Raw genomic sequence first — 23263 nt, 5'->3', positions numbered from 1 at the left:
ATCCATTTGGTCCAATAACTTTTACAAAGTCTAGAAGAGCCACACAGTTAAAAATAACTGAATCCCTATTCAAATTAGCGAGCGCTAAAGCAGAAGTAGCCAGCTCGGCCAGCGGAGGTCTCGAGTGCGCCTGCTCTATGGGCCCCATGGTGCGGAAGCAGCACCGATCATCCGGGGAATTTCATACTTGGAAGTTAAACTTTTTTGGCTTCATGCGCCACTGAGCAACTCTCATAGGAACACCGGGGCTCCGCCTTGAATGCTGTATCCAGGTTGAATTCATACATCCATGATGCATCCAACCTTTACTCTGTGTGGCTTCTGTCGCTCTGTCACAACATCACATTACAGATAAAACTGACTTAATGAAGCACGTCACTGACAAATAGCTGAAATATAACTAAATGAAGTGAAATTACAAGAAATACAAGAGAGAGGGAGAGAGATGGAGGACCAAATGGATGCAGGACGCCATGGTAACAGCAGAGTCGGTACATTTAAGAGGTACACTGAAAATAAATAAAACACTCACATCAGTCTCTGTTCTTCACTGATAGGCTAAAATCGACCAGGAAGTGAACTGAAACACACTTAGACACACACACAAACACACACACACACACACACACACACACACACACACACTCTCTCTCTCTCTCTCTCTCTCTCTCTCTCTCTCTCTCTCTCTCTCATTCACTTCCACACAATAGTATGTTCAAGTGAAAAAAATGCAGAAGGTGAAGAGGAAAGAGTGTATGTCCTGTTGCCATGGTGACCACGGCTTGGTGCGAAGGATGCAAGCTGTGCCCTTGACGGCTGCACACACACACACACACACACACACACACACACACACACACACACACACACAAAGGGCAGAGTGATGATCATTGACTAACAGCTGTGTCCAAATGAATGGCCTTTGGGTGAGCATCTTCTCTCTCCTAAACTCTGTGTGTGTGTGTGTGTGTGTGTGTGTGTGTGTGTGTGTGTGTGTGTGTGTGTGTGTGCGTGCGAGCGCGCATGCCACAAGTGAGATAACAGAGCGGCAGAATTTAAATAGCATTATGGGATATGACTGTTGCCGAGACAACAGCAGTTACTTTGGTTCCCATTTCCTCCAGGTAACCAGAAGTCCACTGGCCTCTTTGTTTGTGCATTCAAATCACATGGAAAGTTGTGTGTGTGTGTGTGTGTGTGTGTGTGTGTGTGTGTGTGTGTGTGTGTGTATGTGTGTACGTGCGTGTGTGCAATAAGGAGCTTTGGTTTCGCTTCCGCCTCGTTCCTCATGCAAATGACAGCTTTGTTGCTTCTGCAGCCTGCACACTTCCTGTCCATGCTCTGTGAGTGTTTGCGTGTGTGAGAGAGAGACCATACTGCACAATGTACAAGTGGTTGAGTGTGTACATTTCTGCATTTATCTGTGTGTGTTTTATACAGTATATGTGTGTTTAATCTATGTGTATGCATGTGCGTTTGCATCCCTTTAGGCAGACTGTACGTCTGTTGTAATTTGGTGCACAAACATTTGCTAATAAGCGCTAAACTCAGTACAGCGGAGGATGAAGGAGATGTCAGGGGATGTATTTTTGCAGCGTTTGGACATTACACGAACGTATAGACCTTTTTCGCGGCAGACATGTTGACATGTCATAGTAGGAAAAGCACAGATGTATTCAAAACCATTAATTATGACTGCATTCCTCTTAGGAGAGGCCCTGGTATTGTGCACGCTGACTCACTACACAATCCAAATTTTCTTCAAAACTTAAAATTTTCGGCGTGTAGCTTGCAAGTTTGTTAGATTTCAGAACGGCAACACGCAGAAAGTTCATGATGTCGTTTAACTGTTTGCACGAGATTTGGACATTGCATTCGCACTGAACGTGAACTCAATTTTTGTTCTCATTCATAAACTTGACCTGTTGCGTTGGAAACGCTTCCGCTTTCACGCACGGTCAGAGCGTCGCCTGAAGGGCCATTCAGAGAAAGACAGGATGCCTGTGGGAGGAGGGATGGAGTGATGAATGGAGGAAGGACAGGGTCAAGGGAGGGAAGGAGGGATCGTAATCAGGCGCCCTCGCCTCCTCCGCCCCACGTGTTCTCCGTCATCTCTCGTCTTTTCTCCTCTTCCATCCCTTTCGGCATCCTTCACCTTGTCATATTCCCTTTTCTCTCCTCCTCTCAGCTAACCTCTCACCTATTTTGTACTCCCCTTTTATGCTTTTCTTCTTCCGTGGTCTTCTTTTTTTTCAACCTTCCTGTCCTCCTCCTGTTTTACTCCCACATCCCTCCATCCCGTCTTCCTTGTCTGCTTTCTCCCTACATCTTCCTTCACCCCTCCTCCTTCGTTCCCTCTGCCCTCCGTTCGCTCCATCATCGCGCCCTTCCCTCTTCAGCTCCCCCCACACCCCCCTCGCCCCCCGTGTGTCACTTCCCCTTGCCTTTATCTTTAATCACTCCCTCCATCCCTCCACGATCTCCTCTGCCAGGGAGAAACAGGTGGCTCGCCTCTGCTGGGGCCACTTGGTTGGCTTCCTGCCCGAAACAGAGAGAGCGAGGGAGAGAGGGAGGTAGAGAGGGAGGAAGGAGAGGTAGAGAGATTGTGGCCCATGTCAGTGCCCTGGCGTGGGGCTTGTACCGTGTGACGGACGGAAGGAGGAGGAGCCGGAGGAAGTGGAAGAGGAGGATGGGAGGAGAAGTCCGACCGAAGGCTGTGATTTTCTACACTGAGGGAGAGAAAGAGAGCAGCAGGTGCTTCGGTTTGAAGGACTCGTGCAGACGCACACATGCACTCGAAGATAAGAGCCACCGAGATATTTCTGTGCCCATACCAGCATGACATCATTTCCTGTCCTCGCACTGGAAGTCAGCTGTTTTTTCTATATTAGAGAGACACTCTTTCTTTCCTTTCTCTCCTGCCCTTTTTTTTTTCTAATTTACCCTCTTTTCCAGAGTGTGCTCTTATGTGTCTTTTACATGAAAAACATTTGGCAGAGTGCATTCAGCCTCTGCAGAAACAAGAGCTCCATGCCATCCCAGTGCATCCTTCCCAAATGACATGTTTAGTGCTACAGTAAAAATGTTTTTTACCAACAAATGTTCCCTTCTCTTCTCTGCTCTTTTTGTATTATCTTCCTCTAATCTTAATCTCATGCTGCAGTTTCTAAAAATTGACATATTTGGGGGAAAACGAGGGATTGGGCTCGTTCCTGTTTAGCCGCTAGGATTAGCCGCTGCTACAGTGGCTAGCGATCTCTGGAGCTAACTCCATACACGTGGCATTAAGACTGATTAGCTGCGCGCTAGCTCACTCATACTCAGGGTATTAAGGCTTAAAAAAAGCTAGCGCAGCTGGCTAGCACCTTGCGTCTCCCGTCTGTCAGGGGATTACCGCATGCTAATGGCGGTGGGCGCAGAGAGTGGCCTAGCGGGCTAAATATTAGCGCTTCAAAGAGGAAAAGTAAATCTGGCGCGACCTGAAAACACGTCCCTGCTGAATTTATTTGATGTCTGTCTTCTCTGCAGTCACAAGTGTTTAAGTGTGGAGAAATGTACGTTATACATATAATACCTGAGTGCGGGTGGGGAAAAATGCAAGTCTAATGTCTGCCCCTCCTAGACAGCTATCAGAGAGGTATACCTTTTAGCAATACATTAACCAACTGCAGAGGACTGTGGCTTTATTGGGCAGCTCCAAATTTGACTGTGTGGAACAGTAAGACTGTAAAGCTTAAGAAAAAGAAGCTTGCATGGCATTTAGTGGGATTTTGTTCTCCTCCTCCTCACCCTTCATCTTGTAAAACCCTTTGGAACCTGCACTGGATACACTTTCACATCCATCATGGTCGAGCTGCAAATCAAAAGCTGTTTCGCTCCAGCATTTTAGAAATTACGGGAAGTAATTTAAAGAAAGCTCCAGCAAAAAAATCCAAAACAAAGTTCAGAGTACTGCAGATGTAGCCAGCTTGGATTCACTGATAATGGATTCTAGGAAATGTCAAGAAGTATCAAGAGCAAGAGAGTTTACTTGCACCGTATTCAGGTCATATATAGGTTTTTTGACGTATCTTAACTGTGTTTTTTTCTGTCGTAATTATCATATACTGGTTACAAAACCTTCCTTTTCCCGCTTTTGAGAAACCTAAATAGTTGGATATGGTGACAGTGGCGTGTACTGTACATGTTATCGCATGTTTGTGATCCCTGTTTGCTCCGCAGTTGTATCTTCAACTTCAGTTACATAGTAAAAAAAAATAAATGTTGTGGGCAGGGCTAAGTTCGGCTGGCATCCAGGCTATATTTTTGGAGGACTTGTTCGTCTTTTGATACATTTTGACGCATCTATTGTAACTGCTGTAAATCCAAGGAATCAATGTCATACTCGTTTCCCTCTCCTGGTTTGCACACACTGCTCCTTATTGTACGCTACATTGCAACAAAGTTTAAGTTTAGTTTGTTAAACTTTCGTTTCTTTTTGACTTCTGTCATTAAGTATAATTCGGTTTTTATCATAACAAGTTGACATTGTTTTGGGTTGTCTTGATTATGACAAGTTGACATGAATCAAAGTGACATTACATGAAGTTGTCTTGGTCACGACAAGTTGACATTAAATTTGTTTGGGATGTACCAGGATGACATTACCAGAGGATGTATTTGTCATGAGAACTTGACATTACATTTCTTTGGAGTGTCCTTATTAAGACAACTTGACATTAAACAGGATGACATTATGTCAGGTTGTCGTGACCAAGACAACTTCTGGTAATGTCACTTTGATTAATGTCAAGTTGCCATGACAAAGACAACTTCTGGTAATGTCACTTTGATTAATGTCAAGTTGTCATGACAAAGACAATTTCTGGTAATGTCACTTTGATAAATGTCAAGTTGACATATTCAAGACATCCCAAACAAATTTAATGTCAAGTTGTCATGACCAAGACAACTTCTGGTAATGTCACTTTGATTCATGTCAAATTGACATATTCAAGACAACCCAAAACAATGTCAAGTTGTCATGACAAAAACCGAATGACACTTAATGACAGAAGTCATAAACGTTTATGACTTGTTTATAACGTTTATGACACGTTCATGACAGTGTCATGTCATAGTTATGACAGTGTCATGTCACGATTATGTCGATACCTTCAAGTAAAATGCCAAATGTTGTCTGAATTTCTTAATGCAAAAACCGTCTGAGTCGATTTACAGCCAATGCAGTACAGAGCTCTCTGCTTATGCGGAAAAACAAACTGGACTTTTGAAATTCATCCTCTTTTACAAACAACAGCTCCACATCCAAATGGTGACATTTCATTTCAAACCTATATTTTCCCATCCAACAGTTAAAGTGTGACACATCTGTCGTGAGAGATTTGACACGTTAGCTCGTGCATTATCCCTCACTTTTCTTACTGTCAGACTTTTCCCCTCTCACTCTCTATCTCTGACTCCCTCGCTCCTTTCATCCCCCTGAATGTTTCTCTACATCCATCCCTCCCTCTGTCCCTTTGCCTCCTGTTTCATCCTCCACTCACTCTGATCCCCCCCGCCTCTCTTTCCTCCTCCCCTTCAAAGCTCTGTCTACATTTCTCTGGATTCAATCCTCTCCTCCCTTTCACCCCCCCTCTGCTCTCCTCCCTTCTCTCCTCTGTTCTCGTCCTGTCTCCACTCGTCTCTTCCCTGTCTGTCTCTCCTCTTTCCTCTCCCTTCGTCTCCTCCTCTTCCGGTTTTGCTTCTTGTTTCCTGTTTCCTTCATTTGTCGTTCTTCTTACTGCTTGTCTTTGCCTTTTTCTGCTCCTTCTTTATCGTCCCCATATCTCTTTCTCTCCTCTCCACCTTAAATTCCTTTTCTTTTTCTTTCCGATACTCTCACCCAGCCTCCTAATCGGTCCTCCCATCCCTCTTCTCATGAACGTTCCTCCTGTCTTTCTTCCTCTCCTCTTCTTTACTGTTTCCCTCTCCTCCTCCCTTTTTCTCCTTCTTCCATTTCCTCCTTCCAGTCCTTCTCTTTTCATCTCCCTTTTCTCTTCTCCTTTTCATCCTCTGGATTGGTTCTCCCCTCCCCATTGCTTCCTTTTCTTCTGTCTAATCTCCGCTCCTTTTTGAGGCCGTAATGTATACCTCCTGTTTTTCTCCTGCTTTGGTTCTTCTTTTCTCCTCCTCTCCTGTTGTTTCCTCTCCTCTCTTTGGTTCTTTATTTCCCCTCCCTTTTATACTTTTCATCTCACCTAATCTCGTGTCCTTTTTATCTTCCCTTCTCCTGTTTTCCTCTCTCATCCTTTCGTCTTCTTGCCTCTCCTCATCTCCTCTTTCATCCCGATGTGCCAAAAGAAACCAGAAAACTCAAAACAGATCCTCCTTTTTTCTCTCTCAGCTGTCAGCCGTACGCTCTCTCTCTCTCTCTCTCTCTCTCTCTCTCTCTCTTTCTCTCTCTCTCTCTCTCTCTCTCTCTCTCTCTCTCTCTCCAGCTTCAGTCTCTTAACTGACGGATTAGAAGACACTTAGATATATTCACTGTTTGTTTTGAAAGTGTGTGTACCTGACGTGTGTTTCCATGCTGTGACACACACACACACACACACACACACACACACACACACACACACACACACACACACACACTCACGGTGTGACATGATTTGGCTGACAACGTGATATTAGACTTCTCTAACTTAAACTACATAGGAGGATCAGCAGCAGCTGTCAGCCATGCGTGTGTGTGTGTGTGTGTGTGTGTGTGTGTGTGTGTGTGTGTGTGTGCATTTGTGGGTGTCTGATCTCTTGTTAGACTGCCCTAATGTGTGTGTGTGTGTGTGTGTGTGTGTGTGTGTGTGTGTGCATTTGTGGGTGTCTGATCTCTTGTTAGACTGCCCTAATGTGTGTGTGTGTGTGTGTGTGTGTGTGTGTGTGTGTGTGATTTCTTATTAGACTGCCTTAATGTCATCAGTACATTTCTAATTCCCACTGGATGTTAGACGCAGAGACGTTGAGCTGAGGGCCAGAAATATCTATGCAAATATATTCCGATAAATCTCGTTTAAAAGACGATGTGAATTTCGGAGACCCTCTCGAAGTTCCTTCCAAAATTGTAACTGTAGAGCATATATGGGGTAGTATTACTGTAAACGTGTGAGTCGTCTTCTTTGGAACATTATTTCCCTCCTAGTTTGACGTTTTTCTACATAAAACTTGATGTCAAGATGACTCAGGAGTTCAACCAGAGTGCTTTGGAAAAAAAAAAGCAGAGCAAGAATTCTGAAGGCGCCACTGATAGTATTTTAAGCAGATGTTGTATTCAGAATACTTGCACAGCTCTACCTTGCTATCCGACAGCCCTTTACTGAAGCCGTAATTCAGCTCTCTTTAAAGCCACCAGACTCGATTAACACAATTTTTCATTGTGTAACGCGGGAGTTGCTGCTCTACCGCTGCCTCGGTCAGTTAGTTTGTTGGTGTTACTGTGTGACTTTGGTGAATCCAGATTAACGCCATGAAACACCACAAGTCACACAAAACTAACATGATCATGGCAGCGGTAGGAGCAGCAACTCACGTCTTCTTAATTACTGTTTTTTTGTCTAAAGGAGTCTGGTGGCTTTGAAGAGAGCGAAATAGCGGCTTCAGTTCCACGCCGTAAAGGGCTGTCTGACAGAACTTGTGCACTGTCTATACAGAACCTGCATGTAATAGTGCTGATTTATTGAGGTATCATACAGGTTACGGAGATGAACATTTTACTTTGCAATGACCAAAGTCTGTTGACTCTTAAACCAATTCCAGCGTTAGCAAAAGAATCGGCATCCTGTGGATGTCGTGTCTCTGACTGTGCAGCATTCAGGCATTTTATACTTTTTACAACTTTGATGTGTTTTTAAGTATGAAATCAGCTGCCTTTGACAGCTTTGTGTCTCTATTTTGCTGCTTAACCCTGTTGACACTGGCAGGCTTGTAGAGTTGGAGATATACAGAGTTGCAGAGTATAGGATCCCGCGCAGGCCTTTAATTCATGTATGTATACACAGATTTGCATACGCAGAGACCTTATATACAGTCTATGGCAGAGACACACTTACAAACACACACACACACATGCAGATACATACACAGTGTGTGCTGTACATGAACCCATTCACAGTTGGTCTTCACTCTCTTCACCAAACCAAACACTGTAATTTATCCCCCTCTCTCTCTCAGTCCGACCTCAGGCCGTTAAAGGTTTCCCGTTGGGTTTGTGGCGGGCAGAAATGTCAGAGCTGTGGATTCCAGCGGCGGGCAGAGAGGCTGCTGTGTGGTGGCTGATTGCTATGCTATATGTGTTATGTTTCTGTCCGTGGGGTGCTGCTTTTTTTAGGCAGCATGTAAGTGTACAGTACGCTGAAGTGAGGGCTGCTTGGGCCTGAGGATCTGATCTGAGCTGAGCTGAGCTGAGCTGAGCTGAGCTGAGGGATTCTGGAAAGACGAGAAGAATCTTTCTCACCTGTGAGGTTTGCTTTGGGAACGGATGCTACGAGACTCTTAAATCCTCAGGCAGCACGGTGGCTCAGTGGTTAGCACTTCTGCCTCACAGCAAGAAGGTTCTGGGTTTGAATCCAGGTCGTTCCGGGCCTTTCTGTGTGGAGTTTGCATGTTCTCCCCGTGTTTGCGTGGGTTTCCTCCGGGTGCTCCAGTTTCTTCCCACATGCATGCTAGGTAATTAGGACTACAGTTGAAAATTAGCTGACTGGCTAACACTGGTGCATTTACAGAAATGTTGATTAATGTGCATTGTCCTAATCAAATAAACTTACAAACATAACAACAACTAAAACACATGTCGAAGGATATTACAGATAACTTGCGTGTCTTGGTTTAAGATCTGCACTGGGACAAAGATGGAGCCTCACACAGTTTAAATAAAAATACACCTTAAACCACTACTTAAACTGACAAAATAGTCAGCACAGGGCGAATGACAAATGATGGCGAGCGCCGGCTAGTCCCCTGACGGCCGGTCACATGACAGTTAAGTTAAGCGGTCTTTGCAGTTGAGTGTCATTCGGCGACGACAGTTACATTTGGGCACAAAAACGACTAGTTAACATTTGAAAAAAAGATTGTGGGATTTGTGGGATTGTGGGAAGATTTAGGGTTAGGGTTAGGGTTAGCAACACCGGCCCCTATAAGTAGTGCTCCCGGGACACAAACACCTGTTTCCTGGGTGAAAGTCTTGTGTTTTCCCCTTAAAGGACAGTTCCGGCGCAAAATGAACCTAGGGGTTACTAACACACGTGTACCGAGTCGACCGTTCTCTGGGATCTGTTTTCATGCTAACCAAATGTGACCAGTTTTATCGCAAACCGCTAATTAGCTTATAAAGCTAGTCGTCGGGGCACGCAAAAGTAAAAAGAAATCGCTATTTCTATACCGCTAACAAGGTGCTACCGTTGAAGTGTGGTGCTATTTTGAGCCTTGTTAGCGGTATAGAATAGCAATTTCTTTTTACTTTTGCGTGCCCCGTCGACTAGCTTTATAAGCTAATTAGCGGTTTGCGATAAAACTGGTCACATTTGGTTAGCATGAAAACATGTCCCAGAGAACGGTCGACTCGGTACACATGTGTTATTAACCCCTAGGTTCATTTTGCGCCGAAATTGTCCTTTAACTTCTTCAAATTCAAAAACTCCGCTTCCCTGCTTAAAAGCCCCTGTGTTTCGGATTTTCACCGGCCTTACACAGCGGCAGTCAGCGTGGTGCATACGATAATAAATACCTGGAATACATACGGATTACATGTGCATTTCTTTTTGTAGGCATATGTACAAATTGTTCGTGAGAACAGTCTGCCCAGGGTCCATTTTCTGGAGCTGTTCTGGAGCTTTTGATCATATCAAACAACCTTCATCAGCAGATGGAGTTTTGAAACTAATATCAGAAACACCACCCAAATGGCCTGCTAACAATAGTGTTTAAGTAGACTACATAAGGAGTATACAGGGGGGGAAATGGGTGTTTTTATCTATTAAAAAAACAACATAAATCTCATAGTGAAACTGGAAGCTGGTTCACAAGTTCACACAGTATAACATTTGGACATCTGTGCGATTTGAATGGCTGCCTGTGATTCTGTGTAGGGAAAAAAAGCATACAAAAATAGAGGCGGTTGTGTGGATGGATAGATTTGTAGAAATCAAAGGGAACCGGTTCCACGACGAGTGACGGACAACTAAAACGCTCCGGAAAGCCTTCCACTAACGTCTGGCGGTGTGGATTACTCTCAAACCCAGAGGATGTGACATCATGTCCAGATGTTTCCAGCAGCTACACTGGAGCTCAGAATCAAAGAGCCAGCACTTCTTTCCCAAGCTGCCATTTTGTAATCGTACAGGGAGGAATCCATGATGGAGGAGGAAACTTGAAAAAAATAAAAAATAAAACTCTCCCATCACTTTCATTTTCTCTACCTAGGAACAGTGGAAAGTAATTCTGGGAAATGTAGGGGAAAAAAACACACCCACACACCTCTCCATCCAGGATCTCACCAACTTCTGAGCCTTTTTTGGGCCTTTTTTTTTTTTTTAGCACAAATTGCAAACATGTTTGTTTTGGTAGCAGAACACGCAACAGTTTGCGTTGTTGCTGGATTCACGGGTCGTCGCTATACAGCCAAAGCTCAAGTGGTTACTGCCCAGTGGCTCAGCGCGTTGTCTGGTGTATTTCTGCTCCTTCCTGACTGTCAAAGACTAAACAAATCTGTGCAAGTTGGATGCAAACTAAACTGCATGTGTATTTGAAGTGGAAACACAAAATAACCTTCTGGGACGGACTGAGCATTGAAGATTAAGTTTGAACTTTGGTAGTCAGAAGCTTACGTTTAAAAAAGCAGGCGTAATATTTAGTTGGAGGTTGCTGGTTTGAATCCCAGTAGATTGTGGTGTTACCGGAGAGCTGATAGGTAGAAACAAATGATTAAAAGAAATGACTGTCTGTTAACACAAATCTGAAACTGTAACATTTTGTTGTATTCAGCTTCCAAGGAAACAATGCTTCTTTTTGGTTTCTTTTCTTTCATCCTCCTTTTTCCTCTCCTCTCCTCTCCTCTCCTCTCCTCTTCTCTCCTCTCTCTTCTCTCCTCTCTTCTCTCTTCTCTCTCCTCTCCTCTCTTGTCTTTCCTCTCTTGTCTCTCCTCTCTTGTCTCTCCTCTCCTCTCTTGTCTTTCCTCTCTTGTCTCTCCTCTCTTGTCTTTCCTCTCTTGTCTCTCCTCTCTTGTCTCTCCTCTCTTCTCCTCTCCTCTCCTCTCCTCTCCTCTCCTCTCCTCTCCTCTCCTATCTTGTCTCTCCTCTCTTCTCCTCTCCTCTCCTCTCCTCTCCTCTCCTATCTTGTCTCTCCTCTCTTCTCCTCTCCTCTCCTCTCTTCTCCTCTCCTCTCCTCTCTTGTCTCTCCTCTCCTCTCTTGTCCCTCCTCTCTTCTCCTCTCCTCTCTTGTCTCTCTTCTCTTCTCTTCTCCTCTCCTCTCCTCTCCTCTCCTCTCCTCTCTTGTCTCTCTTCTCTTCTCCTCTCCTCTCTTCTCCTCTCTCTCTCCTCTCCTCTCCTCTCCTCTCCTCTCCTCTCTCTCATCTCCTCTTCTCTCCTCTCCTCTCCTCTCTCTTCTCTCCTCTCCTCTCCTCTCCTCTCTCTCCTCTCTTGTCTCTCCTCTCCTCTCTTGTCTTTCCTCTCTTGTCTCTCCTCTCCTCTCCTCTCCTCTCTTCTCCTCTCCTCTCCTCTCCTCTCCTCTCTTGTCTCTCCTCTCTTCTCCTCTCCTCTCCTCTCTTCTCTTCTCTTCTCTTCTCTTCTCTTCTCTTCTCCTCTCCTCTCCTACATTGTCTCTCCTCTCCTCTCTTGTCTCTCTTCTCCTCTCCTCTCTCTTCTCTCCTCTCTCTCCTCTCTCTCTCTCTCTCCTCTCCTCTCCTCTCCTCTCCTCTCTCTTCTCTCTTCTCTCTTCTCTCCTCTCCTCTCCTCTCCTCTCCTCTCCTCTCTTGTCTCTCCTCTCTTGTCTCTCCTCTCCTCTCCTCTCTTCTCCTCTCCTCTCCTCTCCTCTCTTGTCTTTCCTCTCCTCTCTTGTCTCTCCTCTCTTCTCCTCTCCTCTCCTCTCCTCTCATCTCTTGTCTCTCCTCTCTTTCTCTCCTCTCTTCTCCTCTCCTCTCCTCTCCTCTCCTCTCTTCTCCTCTCCTCTCCTCTCCTCTCTTCTCCTCTCTTCTCCTCTCCTCTCCTCTCCTCTCCTCTCCTCTCCTCTCCTCTCCTCTCCTCCTGTTTCTCAGATGCTGCTCAGGGCCAGAGGAGTTATATTTAGCTCTCCTCTCTTTCTTCTTTCCCTCTGTTTCTGTGTTTTGCCCCTGCAAAGATGGCTTCATTAGCCATAGACCTCAGCATGAAAACACACACACACACACACACACACACACACACACACACACACACACTGGGGTATGGCAGGGGATGGAGTCTGTTACGTAAGAGAGCCTCTGTTATATAATTTGATGCATATTTGATGCTGAATGGCACAGTGGCAATGTAGAATGGTGTGTGTATGTGCGTGCGTGCGTGCGTGCGTGCGTGCGTGCGTGCGTGCGTGCGTGTGTGTGTGTGTGTAAAACCTGATGTTTTATAGTTTGGCCTCTCTTTGCCCTCCCCGAGCTGTTGCGTCAAAGGGAAATCAAAAGGTGTTAGTTAAACAGTTAGGCAGACAGAACTACTGTGTGTGTGTGTGTGTGTGTGTGTGTGTGTGTGTGTGTGTGTGTGTGTGTGTGTGGTTCTGAAACGTCTTGTTTTTTAAAATCTCAACATACCTCATATCTCAGAGTTAGAAGAAACGTCTTCTAACTCGTCTGCTTCTCCTTTTATCTTCATTTCCTCCTCTGCGATCGATATCAACCTAATCACGGGAATCAATGAAGGTTAATGTCTTACCTGGAATCACCTCATCAGTGCATCTCACAGGAAGAAGCATCATTATGTAGCACGTGCAGGAGGAAGGGCCGCAGACCTTTCATTTTAGAGTTTTCAACTTTGTGCTAATGTGCAGAGCTGCAGCTGCTGTATCTACTTTGAAGGCAGTAGTCTGCAGTACAAACAGCATGTTAGTCTATAATGCACAGGCATCAGGGGCAGAGGGCGCCCCAAATCTTTCAGGCAGACTTTACTGTCTTACAGAGGCTGTTAACGGGTTCTAAAACTAGATATCGGTATCATATAAAACTGAATAAAGCTCTAAAGTTACACTGTAAGATTTTTTAGATAGATAGTCCTGGCAGAAAATTACCAGTACATTTTCTATTAGGTTAACTGTTATTCTATAATAATACTTTAATACTAAAATTCTGTATTTACATTGTATCCTCTGTACCTTTTAAGCGGACATTTCTGTTAATCCCAAAATCAGAATAGGGAAAAACACCTGTGAATCATTACAGAAAATGTCTTCATATTAACACAGCATATTAGCCCGTATTTCTGCTGACTTTTCTAACAGTGAAGGCTGGTTTTTGGCGAGGGAAAAACTGACATGGCCATTTTTCAACGGGGTCCTTTGACCTCTCAACACTAGATATATACAGTGGTGCTCATAAGTTTATGAACCCATGCTAAAGTTGACTAAAAAGAGGAATAAAAAAATCATCTTTTGGAAATTGATCTTAATGCCTTAATTAGAAAAATAAATGAGGAAAAATCCAAACTTTAATGACTCCAATTTTCTTTGTGAATGAATAACGTATCGTAAATAAATAAATGTTCTTCCTTAAAATACAGGGGGCATAAGTCAGTACACCCCTATGTTAAATTCCCATAGAGGCAGACAGATTTTGATTTTTAAAGGCCAGTTATTTCATGGATCCAGGATACTATGCATCCTGATAAAGTTCCCTTGGCCTTTGGAATTAAACTAGCCCCACATCATCACATACCCTTCACCATACCTAGAGATTGGCATGGGGTACTTTCCATAAAATCATCTCTCAATGCAAATCCAACCAGCTATTAGGCTAACTGAAATAAAACCATGCCAGTCTCTAGGTATGGTGGATGGATTTTTCCTAATTTTTTTAATTAACCCTTGTGTTGACTTCGGGTCACGTTGACCCGTTTTAAATTTTTGTTTTATATCAGAAAATATGGGACGTAGAAATAAGCGCTGAAAATGTGTAGAAGAAACTTTTTAAAATTTAAAACGTTGGAAAAAGCAAAAACAAACGGCGTCAAAAACGTCGAAAAAAACGTCGTTGAAGGGAAGACAACACACGATCAATTACGATCAATTTCTAAAAGATGATTTTTAGCATGGGTTCATAAACTTATAAGCACCACTGTAATTGTAAATGGGTTCTAAAGGTACCCACGAGTCTTCCCTTTACAGACGTGCACACTTTATGATAATCAAATGCAGTTTTTCTTTGGCAACTCTTACGTTCTTCACAAATGGTTTACAGATTTTTAAGCATTTTACTATCAAATTTCTTGAAAAATAGTGAAAATAGCTAGTTTAAACATAGCAACTTTATCTGGCTCTATTTTCTGCTCGGTAAAGGCCAGCAGTGGCAGCTAACACTTCCTAGAAGCAGGCTTGGCACTAAGAGGTTGCTGGTTCAACTCCCAGTAGAGCTGCTAGCTCCCAGCAGCGCGGCGCTGGGGTTATTCTGGGCAGCTCCCAGGTGGGAATGTGTGGAATTCCACCCCCCCTCAGACGTTTCCACACCACCTGAATGACGCTTTTTTCTGTCACGCTTCCAGTTTTCCGGGTTTCTGGGTCCCTTATCTTCGTTTGGCTGGTAAACAACCTGTTTTGCTTCTGTCGGGAAGCAGAGGGTGACTCGTCAGCTTCTAGCACTCCTTCATTTGTTTGTTTTTTCCTTTTCTTTAATTTCCCGCGGGGGGAAGTAAGTCACAGCGAGGTCGGATTCTGCCAAACAGAAGCAGCTGAAATGGAAAAAACAAAAACAAAAACCCCGAAATTGAGCTACCGCAAAACATGTAACCTCTGAACGAAGACAAACAACGTGAGAAGTCTCCCACAAAAATCAGGACGACAACTCAAGTCCCTTTAGTAGAATCTCCACATATGATGTGAATGTAAATCACAAGGGAAAGAATCCCCATCACCTCCATCAAAGTAAGAGAGGACAAAGAAAATAATGTTTCTTTAAAAAACAGCTCACTTTTTCACAATTACTGTCATCTCCAAAAACCTACTGCAATGGTGCAACAGAGAAAAATAATGTGACCAATCACCAAAGTTAACTGAGTACTTTGTAATTGTTTACTCTCCCATTGAAGCACACTGTATACAAAAACACAATGTGTCACTGTGTGTGTGTGTGTGTGTGTGTGTGTGTGTGTGTGTGTGTGTGTGTGTGTGTGTGTGTGTGTGTGTGTGTGTGTGTGCGCGCGTGTGTGTGTCATGTTGACACAGTGTAAAGCGTGTGCATCCAGCCGTGCGCTGCCCTGACCATCTGATACCATCAAACAGCCAGCTAGCCATGCTATCTGCGCTAATTTCCTGCCGCTAACAGGAAGGCTGCCCTTCTGGTGACATTGGTGTAACGCTGAAATCCAGCCCCCCTCATCGACCCCCCCAACACACACACACACACACACACACACACACTACACACACACACCTCTGTGCAGCCGCTGCCACATAATGAGGTTACATAACAGTTAAACTCTTCCCTGTGTTGTTAACATCGATTAGCCCGCTCCAGCTGACGTACAGCCGACACAAACAGGGCGCTCGGTTGCCAGTCCGTCAGCTGGCAGATCAATCAGAGCCTAATGAGATAAACGAGCTCACTAATTAGTTAACGAACCGCTGGCTGACTGACACAAGCGCACACAGAGCCAGCCTGGCAGCTTCTCTTCCTGTCGGCTCAGGGGAAGAGACAAGAGCAAGAGTTCCTCCACAAAGTACAGTTCAGCGTGTCCAGTTTGATCCTTAGAACCAACTTCACTGAAGGTGCCATCGTTAATATTATTATTTTATCTGAGCTAGAGTTATGACTGTAATTGTCTCAGTTCAGGCAGTTCAAATGAGTAAAGGAAAAAAAAATGTCTGAAAAGCGACAAAACGTCAGGACGATGAACAAAAGCAACCGAAAACGTCAAAAGAAAGCGACAAAAATGTTGAGAAATCAACAAGAAAGTCCGAAAAAATGGAAAGACGTTAAAAAAAGGCCACAAAAACGGTTGAAATCTTGCACCACATCGGTTAGGGCCGACTCCATTTCAGTTGGAAACTACATTTGACAAACTTTACAGCTTCTTTGCTGCACTTTTCTCCACCAGAATACCTTATAATACTGCTAGAAATATAATGTATATTATTAATGTGACTTTTTGTTGTCTGTGTTTGTGTCTTCATCATCGCAATATAGTTACTGGGTTAGTTTGCCTCAGTTGGTCGGCTGTGATTGACAGTTCTGCCCTCCTAACCCCGACACACTGCATGCGAGTGTGTGTTTGTGTGTGTGTGTGTGTGCGTACTGGCATAGTTTTCTCTTGTAACACTAAACTGGATACCCCTGATGTCTCTGGGACCAAAGTGTGCTCCTGTGAAAAGGACACATAGCTCGAGGGTCCGCGGGGACAGCCTCGGAATAAATTTAGCTCAGTGGGGCAAGCCTGGGCTGGACGACACACACACACACACACACACACACACACACACACACACACACACACACACACACACACACAGAGACAGAGAGCTGAACAGACACTAACAGAAAGACAAACAGACAAACGGCTGTTAGGGGTTCAAGCTAAATGGAAGCAGACACGCTACAGCTCAGATTCATGCATCAAACACGCTACCAAAACATCTTCAACGAGTTTAAACACTCAGACGTTGCTGTTCTTCTTTTATGTTTCTTCACATATAGCTTTTATCATGGCACCATGTCACAGGTGTAACTTCTCTGGTGCAGAAATAAGGTATGCGGTATGCGGGATTTTTTTCTAATTACAGTCGAGGATAACCTTTGTGTTTTGAGGTTTGACTCGCTAACTTTAATGAACAGGAGTTTGGGGTAAACACTGTTTTTTTTTTTTTTGTAATCAGGCTGGATCTGCTGAGAATGTTTTCATCGTAACCTTTAAGAGCTGACGTCAGCCGCTGTCGTCAGCTGTACCTGAGCAGCTGGCCACTGCTTTGTGTGTGTGTGTGTGTGTGTGTGTTGTAGCAGTCTGTTTAATGAGGGTGAACTCGAAGGTTTTGTATTTAGTCTTCTTTCAGCCTGCTGGGAAGGTTGCTGGCATAAGGGTGTGTGTGTATGTATGTGTGTGTGTGTGTATGTGTCTTTGTGAGCATGTGTCTGTGCGTGTGTGTGTGTGTGTATGTGTGTGCGCATGTGCGCACGCGTGTGTGTGTGTGTGTGTGTGTGTGTCACCTTATGAGTGGGAAGCCCCCTATACACACACTGCAAGACTTCTAATAATGGACATTGCCTTCTCAAGTAAGTCGAGTGAGTGTGTCTTTGCGCAAGTGTGTGTGTGTGTGTGTGTGTGTGTGTGTGTGTGTGTGTGTGTGTGTGTGTGTGTGTGTGTGCGCATTGTTCCACCCCCAGGGGGCGACAGGTGCCGCGGGCAACATGAAACCCCTGCAGAGTGACACACAGATGGCGCAGGTGCATTTGCTATTTAAACAATGTGGGCGCTGGACGGGAAATTGACAACCACGTTGGTCTTAAACTAGTAAAGACACTTGCGTCGGGCTTTGCGCTGCGCCAGGTGCAGGATAGGGCCCAAGAGCTCCAACGCTGATGTTGGGTGATCAGGTCTGGCTCCCACTCGGCGTTCTAGTTCAACCAAAAAGTGTTTGATGGGGTTGATGTTGCGGCCGGTCAAGTTCATCCACATCAAACTGGGAAAATCATTTTTCCTTCTGAAGGTAGCAATGTCATGTCAAAAACAGGAAGGAGTCTTCCCCAAACTGTTGACACAAAATTGGAAGCACAAAAAGTGCATAAAAAAACAGACAGGGGTGTCCACATACTTTTGGCCATGCCGTGCAGACGGGTTGACAACATGACAGACGGAGGTGGAGTCAGAAATAGAGAAAGGAAGAGAGAGAAAGACAGGGAAGCAGAGATAGACAAATAGACAGAGATAGTTTTCACTGCTGGCATTAGGGACAGCTGGAGTGTGTGTGTGTGTGTGTGTGTGTGTGTGTGTGTGTGCGTGCGTGCGTGCGTGTGTGTGTGCGTGCGTGTTGTCATGGCTTGGTTGCATAACACTCAACTGGGTCCCCCCGTGGCTTAGAGGCTGAAGTGGTCCCTCTCTCTTTCTCTCTCTCTCTCTCTCTCTCTCTCTCTCTCTCTCTCTCTCTCTCTCTCTCTCTCTCTCTCTCTCTCTCTCTCTCTCTCTCTCTCTCTCTCTCTCTCTCTCTCTCTCTCTCTCTCTCTCTCTCGATTAAATTCAGTGAAGCTTTATCGACATGACTTTTGGATAAAAGAACATGGCAAAACATAAAAACGAGTAAAGTACTTGGGAGATGATTGGTAGACAATCAGTAAAGGCCCCACGTTTAGCTCATGGAATATAATGGCAGCTTAAATTGCAATATTGGTCAGTAATATGTCGAATGCAACATCATTTTGTTTTCTCAATAGAAACTACGGAGAGCTAGCAGGCAAGTAAACGTTATTACAGGACACACTTGAATGCATCAATGTGCTGTTTGAAAGAGACGCTACCTCCCCAGCTCAGGGGCTCGTCAGGGTCCCCTGGGTGGTGTGTAGAGGAACACCTTGTTTTAGGATTACGCCATGTTTCCCATGGTGCTTTGCTGCAGAGATAGTCTGCTGTGGAAAGAACAGCCCTCGCATTTTCTCTGCTCCACTTCCAAAGCTGTGTGTGTGTGTGTGTGTGTGTGTGTGTGTGTGTGTGTGTGTGTGTGTGTGTGTGTGTGTGTGTGTGTGTGTTTTTGTGCATTATTTTATGGGAAAGCTCGCAGGCTCACGGTTGTGTGTGGCCATGCGTTAAGTGTGCGTGTGTGTGTGTGTGTGAGTGTGTGTATATATTTGTGTGTGTGTAAAATTCCACATGTGGGCAATTGGGTGCAGGCGTTTTCAGTTGTTTGCATGCAGGTACGTACGTGTGTGTAGATTGTATTTGCTTGCTTGTGTGTGCTTGTCAGTTGACAAAGACAACAAGGAGTAACCCCGAAACTCCACCAGGCGCGGATGCGTCCCGTTCTGGTTTGGCTCCGTCGTCTGCCATGCGTCACACCACACATGGGAGCGTCAGAAGCAAAGTGTTCTGCCTGCCCGACTCGAGCTCGAGCCCTTCCACTCCCTGGCCAGCCAGTTGAACGCCCCGCGGCTCCGTCAAAAACAGACCTGGCGCGTATTTTTAGCGGAGAGCCGCTTCTGGGATGGGCTGCGTCGCGGCCGGTGTAATAACAAGCATTGTCTTGAGTGGCCACGATTGCAGAAGGCAGCCCTGACGCTCCTGGTGGAGTCTAGGGGTTAAGGGCCCCTGCACACTGCTCGCGTGGCGTTGCTGCTGCTGCTGCTAGCCTTGTCTGTACACATGTATGTTGTGGAAATTTACTGCACTCAAGCAGTAGTATACTTCATGTTAAACATAAATATACTGATTTGATTACAGCAAAGACAACGTCGGCAGTATTGACGGTAAAATAGGCTACAGAATATTTTGTTCTGTATCGACAGGTGCAATATTTGAAAATCGATAATTATTTATTATTATTTTTTTAAATTACGTTTATATCTGCCATATCATGTCATGTATTAAATTTATTAAATGCTTCCGACACGCTTGCGTTTCGTGTGAAAAATAGGCGTCGGTCCTATTTCTAGCATGTACACGTTTTCGGCGCGGCCCGCGCTTTGAGACGTGCGTGTCACGCAGGCAGTGTGCAAGCTCTAACCTGTGAACATGGGAGCCGAAATAAAAAAACGGACATGCCACGCAGCTGACACGCTCACGCCACGCAGCTGACACGCTCACGCCACGCAGCCAGTGTGCAGGAGCCCTAAGACTACAGTTCTGACTGGTGTGTAAAATTAAGGAAAGAGAGGCAAAAAAGAAGAGAGGCGGGTGTAAGAGAGAGAGTGTGTGTGTGCAGACTAGACAACTGTTGGGTCAGTAGATGACCACGTGGCCTTGGATGCAGATCTTATAGTCTGCTTGTAGTCTAACAATAACCCGCAATTCCCACCAACTGCGGAATGGCTCCGCTGCGTGTCGGCTCCGTGCTCCGCTGCGTCCTTCATTACCCATCAGGTCCGGATTTGTTGCGGAACGGCTGCGGCCGTGACCGACAGCTGAAGTCACTAGGACCCACGAGATCTCGCGAATTCACCTATGATCACACGATATAACAGGATGTAGTTTCTATAAACAGAACCACAAACTTGACTTCAGGCCTGTCTCTGCCCATTATGACGTTTCCAAGGTGTAGTGCAGGGAAATATGATCCGCCGTGAGCACGGTGTATTTTATTTTGAAAATGAACTGGATGTTTTACTTTGTTTCGTTGTTCTGCAGTTGGTGGAAATTGGGGGTAACACTAAGACTTGGTAGTTTCATGTATCTGGGTCTACACAAATTCAGATAAACTGGTTCTTGCTGGTCTTTTGCTGGCTTCTCATTGGCTAAATAAATCCAGCCACAAATGGTTGTTGGATATCAAACAGACTTAAATAACTTAGGGCAGGAGGACGGAGGACGGAGGGAGAAAGAAAACACTGAAAGAGAGGCATTCAAATGGGGAAACAGACAGAAAAAGATTAAAATAGAGAAAAGGAAATGGAAAAGGGACTGAACAGGAGTCAGGAAAGAAGAAAAGGAAGACATTTGCAGGGTAAAGGGATGAGAGATGGACAGAATGAAATACACAAAGAAAGGAAGGAGTAAGAGACACTGAAACGCAAAGTGAGATGGAAATAAAGCACTTTTTGGGAGACAGAAAGTCAAACGGCGGGAGAGACAAAGACGGAGACAGCGCCCGGCTGGGGACGAGGAGGAGACGCTTCTAGCCATATTTAATCATCAAATATTAATGCCGTAAAGATGGAATACAGGAAATTAATAATCCCTCCATTAACAAAGGAGGAGAGCGAGTGGGGGCTTGTAACGGCGACCAAAGACAAACGGCCTCCATTCAGCCGGTTGATGGTGGGATCCAAATCAGGTTACGCTCGACCTCTTCCATCTTAACCTGAACACTACATATCTGCTCTGCAAATTAGGGCTAGGCAATATATCGATATTATATCGATATCGTGATATGAGACTGGATATCGTCTTAGATTTTGGATATCGTAATATCGTGATATGACATAAGTGTTACCTGTCCCTGGTTTTAATGGCTGGATTACAGTAAAGTGATGCTTTTACCCACTTATGTATTATATACACATTAATGATGATTATTTATCAAAAATCTCATTGTGTAAATATTTTTTTGTAAGCACTGAATTGTCAACCCTACAATATCGCCGCAATATCGATATCGAGGTATTTGGTCAACAATATCGTGATATTAAACAGTCCCTCCAGAAAAACGCGATTATGCGATCGCATAATTCAACGCATAATCAGCTAAATTCCGCATATTTATGCGGGGGCCGCATTTTTTCAAATACGCCGCACTTTCGCCGCATAAATTGCCGATTTTCGCGCAAAATATGCAGGGCTTGCATGATTTCATAATCCCCGCATTTTCGTTGCAAAAAAAATCACACATCTTAGCAGAAAGTTGATAAATGTTGCGTTTACTTCACACAAGAGCAGCCATTTTCCCCTGTTGCCATGGGAACGTAATAAAGTGACGTAATGAAGGGACGTAATGAAGTGACGTAATGAAGTGACGTAATGAAGTGACGTGAACATCATCAAAAAGCTGCAAACCCCGCAATGAAGCCATGATGAAACTGCAATTTTTTTAAGTTCCCACAATTTCATCACATAAAATTGCATAAATATCCCGCATATTCCATCGCATTTTTTAAGAAAACGTGCCGCATAATCAAGGATTTTTGCCCGCAACAATCACAAAAAAACTCATTTCACGCATCACGCATTTTTCTGGAAGGACTGATTCGATTTTTTCCATGTCGCCCAAATCTACTGCAAATCACTCTGTCAGTTTGTTTAAAGTCGTAAACTGTTTGTCGCTCGTAGCAGTGGTGTTTCAGCGCCAGTGTGCTCATGGCGGTCACGTTTTCAAAGGCTGAAACCTGAGTTCTGTAGCTGTTTCTGTTGTTGCTGCTGTTGTTTTAACTGTCTTACTGACCCAGTTTCTCTGCCTCTGTTGACTCCAAACACAGCGGAAACAGAAACCACATCACTTCCTGTAGAGCAGGTAGAAGATAGCAGGTGCTGAAATGATAGTTTTGATTTGGTTGGTTAGTTTGTTAGTTCCTTACCCTTTTAAAACACCAGAGGCACACAATAACACAAACAAACTCACCAACCGAGGCAGCGGTAGAGCAGAAAGTCCTTCATCCTGCGAGGTAAAAATCACTGTTTTTGTCAAAGGAGTCTGGTGGATTTGAAGAGAGCGATATAACCGCTTCAGTTCAGGGTTTTATGTTTAGTTAAAACAATGAATATTGTGTCTTATCCTGAGTTTCTAAGTTCACATCATAATTTACAGTAGGGCTGCCCAATTAATCACAATTTTATTGAAATCGCAATATGGACTACTAGTGCAATATCCAAATCGCAGGGTGGGGGCACAATATTTGTTAAAGGCAAAATATGTGTCAAACCATTGGGAATGAAGTATTGTGATGCTGCAGAGATGTCCCGGCCTACAAATCCTATCCTACAGACTAAAGAAAACATCTTTGTTTGGTACAGATCCTCGCAAAAATCACACTATAATCAATTACATTCTTTTAATTTTCAATATTTTTCAATGAAAATGAGAAAAATGACCCAAAAAGAAAAATTGTACCTGATTTGGACCAAGTGGACCGAGTACATCAAACAAGTTAGATCAGATTTTAAATGGACTTGACAATATGTCTGAAGAGACGTTGACAATTAACAGATTTATGTACTAGATACAACAGGAAGTGTAGGTATGGACATCAATAAGAAATAATGTGTATGTAAGTTTCTGTTTGATCTTGTTTTATGTATGCATGTATGTGGATATATGTAGATATGTGTGCGTAGATATATATGTAGATATGCATGTGGGTATGCATGTGTATAGGGTGGTTTGTATTCTTTACCATAGAACTCTGGTGAACCATGGAGTGAAGAGCTTC

At 44.3% G+C, this 23263-nt stretch overlaps 1 protein-coding gene across 2 annotated transcripts in view; it reads left to right on the top strand.

Moving 5' to 3' along the window:
* hivep2a (HIVEP zinc finger 2a) overlaps positions 1 to 23263 on the top strand; it is a 130170-nt gene that overhangs the window by 22021 nt on the left and 84886 nt on the right. Inside the window, exon 1 of one of the 2 annotated variants that reach the window (XM_031307869.2) lies at positions 12735 to 12774. The exons of the other annotated variant lie outside the window; for it this stretch is intronic. The gene's annotated coding sequence lies outside the window, so the exon portion shown is untranslated. Of the gene's footprint in view, positions 1 to 12734; positions 12775 to 23263 lie in introns of those variants that run through there. 2 annotated transcript variants of the gene reach the window in all.

This window comes from Sander lucioperca, chromosome 19, assembly GCF_008315115.2.
Source record: "Sander lucioperca isolate FBNREF2018 chromosome 19, SLUC_FBN_1.2, whole genome shotgun sequence".
NCBI classification, from domain to species: domain Eukaryota; kingdom Metazoa; phylum Chordata; class Actinopteri; order Perciformes; family Percidae; genus Sander; species Sander lucioperca.
Note: the sequence above shows the minus strand (reverse complement) of the source record. Positions and strands in the feature narration are given on the sequence as shown.